This window comes from Triturus cristatus, chromosome 12 (genome assembly GCF_964204655.1).
Source record: "Triturus cristatus chromosome 12, aTriCri1.1, whole genome shotgun sequence".
Lineage (NCBI taxonomy): Eukaryota > Metazoa > Chordata > Amphibia > Caudata > Salamandridae > Triturus > Triturus cristatus.
Window position 1 is genome coordinate 629,950,779 of NC_140595.1, and position 8,270 is coordinate 629,959,048.

Genomic DNA, 8,270 nt, shown 5'->3' on the forward strand with positions numbered 1-8,270 from the left:
CCACGTGCTGGCACACACTGCAGTCCCCCAGGTCACTCATCTGAAACAGTTGGCAGAGACATGAATGGCAGAGTCCATACAGTAGCACACGCCATCACCTCTTGCCCGCCCCTGCGCACACACGCTGCTGCACCCCAGCCCCTCCAGCCACCCAGTGGAGACTGCCCGCCCCTGCGCGACTAGGCCTCACTGCTCACCTTCCACCAGCAGCGTGTCTCCAAGAGGGCACACCACGGGCCTGTGGGATCTCCAAGCCTGTGGGCAGCAACCATGGCACCCTCCACATCAAGCAGCCACGCACCGCGGGCCACCACGTCACACACATGATTCTGGGTCTTGATTTCGCAATGGCGGAGAACACATCAGTGTACAGGGCATCATTGTAGGCTGCACACCCGCTCAGCCCAATAGGTGCCACTAACTCTGTGAACTGTGCCACGTGGCGGGAGGCACGCACTGCCCGCTGGCTCAGGCCTACACTGCGGTCCAGCAGGGCTCACACCAATTCCACCATTCCGGAATGCCCGGACGGCGCATCATCGCAGGCTGCATCCCCGCTCAGCACTTTAGGTGCCCCTACCTCAGTGCAACGAAAGACACCGTCCCATGTGCCTGTGCCTGCCGCAGTGCATCCAGTGCCACCAAGTCTGTGCACCGCTAGCCATGGACCCCTTATGATTGAGTCCCATGGTGCGGACGCCATCATGTCACCACCGGCACTGGGCAATGTGACGTGGTAGGGCCCTAGGCCGTCATGCATGAAGAATACCTACATGGAGACACCCATTTGTAGAGTGGAAATGGTGTCCAGCACGTGCGCCAGGCCCTTTTTATTGGCACGGTCACATGTCCTGTGATGCCGGTGCCGAATGGGTGGGGTGTGAGTGTGAACCAGCCATGAGGGAGCGGCCGTGGCATGCAGACAACTAGACCTGTGAGCAGCAGATCCCTACAGGGAAGACCTGGGACATGTAGCGTTGTCGTCCCCCCCTGTGAGCGTGAGCGGAATGGACTTGCCTGGTATATGCCAGTCCAGTGTAGGTGTGTGAACAATGACCCCGGGGCTGTGTGCGTGCTTCTGTTCTGGCCTGGACAAAGAAGTAACAAATGCGTATTTCCCCATTCTAGTGTCGGCGCTACCCGGCACACAATTGACAATGTGTCACCCTGTGACCCAAGTCCCCTAACATAAGCAACATAGACGTAAGGTGCAATCAATGACCCTACATGCATTCATGCCTCCACACTTGCAAGATCATAGACATGACAAATCGCTGTGAAAATGAATGTTTAATGCATATTTAATGGAGTGTTGTATGCAGAGCAGTACAGGGCCATGCAAGGCCACCCCTGCAGCATCGCCACGTGGCGGGCCATCCAGAGTCCTTCTGTGAATGACATGTTCCTCAGTAGTGGAGGAGTTCAGTCTGTGTCATGGGTAACCAGACAGAATATGGCAGTCCATGTCGAGGTCCAAGGTGAGTGTCGCAGAATGTATCGGGGGACACTGGAAGGGAATGATGCTGAGGACAGAACCAAGCATTAACAGGCCATATGGCGGACATGGATGCTACCGCTTCCTTATGACCACGAGGCCAGATTCATCCGCATCTTTGTCCTCTGCTGTTTCAGGTGCCTCACATATGGGTGGTAGTGTTCTGTCACCAGCACTGTGTGGCAGTGACACTGCAGAGGCCGGAGATGTGGATGGAGTGGTAGCAGCAGCATGCATCGGTGCCAGGCCTTGTGGCAGCAATGCCATGAGAATGGTCTTTATGGCATTGAGGGACCCAGCCAACTCTCGCTGGTGTGCAGCCATGTCAGCCCTTGTTTCCACACGCTGATGCTCCCTGTCCTCCATGAGCCTCCGCATGAGTCCCAACTCCCGGGCGAGCTCGCTGGAGCCACTATGACTGGACAGTCGTTCTTGCCTCTGAGTCTTGACCCTGGCGATGTCAGACATGGTTCGTTGGAGAGCATGGAGCGGACTGTCGGTGTCTGTTCAGGACTGTGAGTGGTCCCTGATGGCGCACAGACACCCACATATGGCATCTAGTTTGTCTGCCATGCGGTCGAACCCCACCTGTACCTGTTCGGCCAGCTTCTCCTGGCACCCCAACACACGGAGTTGGAAGGCTATGTGTTGGTCGTGGGGGTCCTGGGAGTCAGCCGTGGTGGTGGGTGCTACCTGCTGTGTGTACTGTGGAGGGGGTGGGTTCTCCTCGTAGCAGCTGGGCTGCCCTGCACCTGGAGGTGGGGTGCAGAGGCTGTCCACGAGCTGTTGGAGGGCGTCGGGGTCTGGTTGTCCTCTTCGTCATCAGAGCAGAGAGGTTGGGACTGCTCTGCAGGAGGTGTTGTATGTCCTTCTGCAATGTGAAGGGGAGATGCAGTTTAACATTGTGTTCACATGTATGTTGACTAAGGGTGGGTGTAGTGGGCGTAGTGGGGCTACGTGAAGCAGCACGTAGTGTGCCCAAATCTACGCACACTACGTGCTTCGCGTAGCCCCACTACGCGCCACCCGCCTCCCGCCCGCCCTCCTTTTAAATCAAACCCCCGCATTTACAATAAATACTAAATTAAAGAAAATTACCTGAAACGCGGCGTCTCCGGGGCTCCCTCTTCCATTTCAAACTTCTTCTGACAAATGCGCATGCGCGAAAGCCCGCGCATGCGCATTTCTCGCAAGAAATGCGCATGCGCGGGCTTCCGCGCATGCGCATTTGTCAGAAGAAGTTTGCAATGGAAGAGGGAGCCCCGGAGACGCCGCGTTTCAGGTAAGTTTCTTTAATTTAGTATTTATTGTAAATGCGGGGGTTTGATTTAAAAGGAGGGCGGGCGGGAGGCGGGTGGCAGCGGCAGGCAGCTACGCTTCGCCCTGGGTGTGCGTAGCGCTAGCCTGCTTCGCCTACTTTGAAAACTGCGAAGCAGGCAGCGCTACGTACACTACGTGGGCGAAGCGTAGTGTCTCGCCCAGGGTTAATGTTGACGCATTGAACATGTTTACATGCAGACTGAATGACAGTGTACATTGTGACTGTTTGTGGGGAGCTGCCTATGTGATGTGGTACAGTGGACATTTCGACCACTTCATGGATGTGTGTTTGTACTTTTACATTGTCAACTCACATTTCCTTGCGATGCCATATGTGATTGGCCAGTTACTGCACACAAGCGGGACCAGTTGTGCCCCCTGTTCTGTTGTGGACGTGTTACGGATTTTGCCATGTTGTTGTCAATGTTGTGGTGCTCTGCATGTGATGTGTGTGCAGCATTTTGGGAGAGTCGCCCCTGCAGCTTGAGTTGGCTGCCCCAGATCCCTTACATGCGGTGTGCCTCTGCCTTCTGTGCTTATACAGTGCTGGTATGTGGCATTCCTGGGTGCATTGGTATCTTGTTGGCAGTTGGGGGTCTGGGGCATAGTTTATCTGATGATGTGTTGTGCTTACTTGTGCATGTGTGCCATTGTGCCCATCTCCCCCTGTCCCCCGAGTACCTGGTCGTTACTCACCCTGTAGCTGTTGTGTTCGGTCCTGTTGAGCAGTGTCCTGTCCCCCAACTCCTGCCACCATCTCCCCACTGTTGATTGTGGACACCATTTCCTCCATCTCATCCAGCTCCTCCTGTGGTGCTGGACTGCCACCTCCAGTCTGCATTGCTGCCTTCTGGTTGTTTGCGAGCTTCTGCTTGGTTTTTCGCTTGACATCATTCCAGCGCCTCTTGACCTCGTCCATTGTCCTCTTCAGTACTCCGACTGCATTCACCTTGTCCACGATGGCCTGTCATATTCCATTTTTGGTTCCCAGTGACACAGTGGAGGTGACGAACAGTAGTTGATGGTGTTCTATCACCTCCGTTATCAGGATCCTGTTTTCCTGCGGACTGAACCTTTTTTTCCTACTCTTCTTCTCCTTGGCCTTCCCTGCCCCGAAGTCCCAGGCTGGTCCTCCGGGGGGCTTGCGGGGCTCTGGCTGTCCTCTGCACTTGCTCCGGCTGACTCCATTGTGCTTCGCTGTTGTTTGGCTTTTGTATATGTTTTTTTCCCCTTTTGTAGTGCATTTTCTTGCATGCCGCGTGGGGATTGCAGGCCTGTGGCTGGTTTTCGCTGATTTTTGTATCACGATTGGTGAAATCGCGACTTTTTTGGCGTTGGTGTTTTGCATTTTTGCGGTGTCGCGTTGGTTTTAATGCGTTGGTTTGACGCGTTGTCGTGGGACTATCGCATGTTGCCGCCGGCTTGGGAAAACCACGGTGACAGGGAGTTATTTTCCTACGATGGACTGCGATGTGGTGAGTTGCCATAAGCCACTCTTGTGGTAGTTATCACACATTCTTGAGAATATACCCCTCAGTGTGGTACAGCATGTCACACAACCAACACACTTCAAAGGCCATATCCTCGACCTTGTCTTTATAACATTACCAATAATCCAAAACAAACCCATATACGCCTGGACTGGACCAACAACTTCCCCATCCCTATCTCCCAACACTTTTTTGGGGAAATCAAAGTGAACATCCACACCCCAGTTACTCTACCAACCCCATCACTGAAGCCACCAGCAGAAGCAGAACTCATTTCAAGAGAATCAAGCACTTAATTAATCCCCTGCCCAACACACCCATACCTAACTCCAACAGCACATTAATCACACAAAGATTGCTTCATCTCCCACATCCACCCCTTTGTGTAGAATCCTGCAATGGTCCTCCTTCAAATCCTTCCCTTCCCAGATCTCACCAACATACTGAACTCCCTCAAAGCTACTTCTTATAAAGAAGATGCCTTACCCTTGTCATTCATCAATGGTCTCTATGGGGAAGCTAGCTCACCCCTACTCACCATTGTCAATGTCTCCTTTCCTCATGGATTCTTCCCAAAAGTTCTCAAGAAAGGCCATATCCCTCCACTCCTAAAGAAACCTACAATAGAACCTGATGACCCCACCAACTACTGGCCCATCTCTCAACTACCAAGGTCATTGAATAAGCCGTTCATGTTTAACACAAAGATCATATTAATGCTAACCATCTACTGCCCAACAACCAGTCTGGCTTCAGATCACTCTGGAGCACAGAAACCGGTACCTTGAAGACAAGGCCTTCCCAACCATAGATAAAGATGATCCATCTCTCCTGATATTGCTGGGCCTCTTAGCTGCCTTTGACATAGTCGTCCATTTCACCCCCATTTCAGATGGGATTCACAGCCAATGTCTTTTACTGGTTCTCATTCTACATTTCCAACTAACACCAGTTTGATCGCCTGGGCACCTAAAGGTCCCAAAAGTCCCCTACCACATGCAGAGTCTCTCAGGGTTCCCTACTGCCCCCTGCCATCTTCTACCTCCACATGAAACTGCTTGGTACTCTTCCAACAGATAACAATATCAATATTCACCAATGTGCTGATGAGTCACAAACATGCCTGAAAGTCTTCTCCGCTTCAGAAATCCAATGCCTCAAACACTGTCAGCACCTACCAGAAGTTCAACCCCACCAAGACAAAATTCCTATTATTTTCCAAGAACAACAAACATTAAACAGTACAAACCTGGCTCAATGGCATGAATCTTAATGCTGTCGAAGCCAAACTTTCCCTGAATGCCAAGTCACATGGATTCACCCTGTACACCAACCAGAAAAAAAACATATCCAAAAATACTAAGACAGCTGGTACCAGCTCTTTCTTCTAAAAAAAAGTGAAAAAGTTTATTTTAGAAAGTTATTTCAGAACTGCTGTTTAAGCCCTGCTACTCTCGCATCTGGCTGGAGGCCACCCTACTCCATGCCCTCCCAGACACAACACTTGCACCTCTTAAGAGCATCCTGCACTCTGCAGCACTTCTCCTCCCGGGCCTAAGAATAGGATCACATTACCCCCATACTGATGGAATCCCATTGGCTCCCTTTTCTGGCCCGTCTCTTCAAACACAGCTGCATCATTTATAAAGTCATCATGACCAGCACCCCTACTTATTTTTCAAGCAAGCTTACCATCCCTGATGGCTCTCGACACACCCACAGCTAGAATACCATCTGGCTGCAGGGTAAGAAGGGTAACAAAGAAAAAACAAAGCAGCCAGTCTTTTCCCAGGACCGGGGGCAACGTTTCTGTTTCCAATAGGAAAGATGCATCTCTTTAAAGAACACTGCATCACAATGCATCGAGTTAACAAATCAGCTACCTATCCTATCACTCATTGACGTTATGCTGGACTTTGAACATGTACAATGCTCCGTTAGCTTTTTGTTAGGTTTGCACTATAGAAACACTAGACACATGCATGCATACATTTGATTACTGAATGTAGAAATAACTTTTTCCATATGTCCCAAATGAATGAAATATATAAATATGCATTGTGCAATATGTAAACAACGTATGTGCATTTTAGTGAAAAAATATGCTCATAAAATTAACTTCGCCAACTACAAATCTATTTTAATACCTTAATATTAGAGGGGCATAAATTATTGCTTTGTAGCTGTAAAATATAATCATCAGACAGATATTCAGGTTTCTAGCTTCAATTATAGACATTATTAGACAAGCGAGGCAGGACTATAAAAAGTGAAAGGCATGTTTCAAATAGCAATTGGGGAGTGGGAAATCTCTGGAATCCTTGTAAAACTTGATCAATGATGAATGAATGGAGCATAACATTGAATACACTATACAGTGAAACACAGCAGTCAAAAATAGAATGTGAAAATAAACATTTTCAGTGGATTTATACTTACATTATTCAGACATTTATAGCACATAATTCAAGGAGCTCCTGCTGGATAAAACCTCATGGCAAAATAAACAAAGAACTACAGACTGCCAGATGAAATCAGAATGAATCTTGGGAAGGGTTGCTCTCGGAATTACACCTCGGGTGTTGGCAAGTGAATGATTTAATTTAGCAATGGAATCAAAACATAATAAACAGAAGCACAGGGTTACATTCCTTGTCAGACTCTGGAAAATTGCAGGAAATCCCTTGGGTGCAAAAATTAGGGTTTACATTTATTTGTAAAAAATTCTCATTTTGGAGAATGTCACTATCAGAGGGTCACATCAAACCAGGGAGCGTGTGTGGGTAAAACTTAATACCCTGTGGGGAAATCACCAAAATGTCAAGCTTCGCGAACCTCCAAAGTCACAGAGGAAGGGCGCACAACATGGGTGATGCACAGACCTCCACTTTCACAGACTAAGCAGTCATAGCTGGAGATACATACAGTCTTCAGTGCTAAGAATTGCATAACATTATCAATAGTTAAATGTGTTTCTATAGAAGTTGTCATCGCTGAAACACCAGCACATCTTTAAAGCATTATGGACCGATTTCACCCTTTTTGGGCCTGGCTTGGCAGAGAAGCTGCTGCATGGCCTACTGTTACCAATTCTATCAACTACACAGAGTGGGCTTTGGCTCTTCTCAGAGGAGGATTTCCTCATTTCATGCTGGTAGCTGTTTGGTGCATCATTCAGACTATAGATTGAATGCATTACAAATCACGAGGGGCAATTTCATATCTCATCACTCACTAAATTATCTTATACAGGCACTGAAAACAGAAATAATTCCTTTTTTGTTTTGTCTTTTAACTGCAGAAGACTTTTTGAAGGTTTTAGCCCGGTGTTGAATGTAGGGTTTGCCTCTCTTTTACCCCTCTGTTCTTTCATCTCTATATCTTTCTTCTTGAGTTTCCATTTCTGTTATTTATTGTAGTAATTCACCTGTATAAATTACCATTGCTTTCTCCAATTGTCCAATTGTCAACTGGTCTGGCTTTAAAAAGTTAGCACATGCAAATACAAACATGCGCAAATGCTCTTTCCACGGAATAACAATGGAATACCTGTTGTTACAACGCGGTATTTTACAATGCATAACATGTGTGTGTGTGTAGGTAGGTAGTTATAGTTAGGACCTTGTTTCTATTCAAAAAGCGTTTTTTCTTTTGCCAATATCTTTGGTGCCGTTTGACGAATCTTCGCGAAAATTTCAAATCTAATGGCCCGCTCCGGTCAGCTGTTGTCTTGAAAGTTTTGGGGTGATTCGTAAAGCGGGGGCCCAGAAAAAAGGGGGTTTCCAATACCCGTTTTCCCCATGTTAAATTTTGGAACAGGCTACAGCCCGAACTGCTAAACAGAATTACACCAAATTTGGCAAAAAGGTAGCTCTTGGTTCAGAAAGTGCCCTTTTTTTCAAATGGTGTAAATCGTTCAGTAGTTACAGAGAAATTCAAGAAAAAATATATATATATCTGAGCAC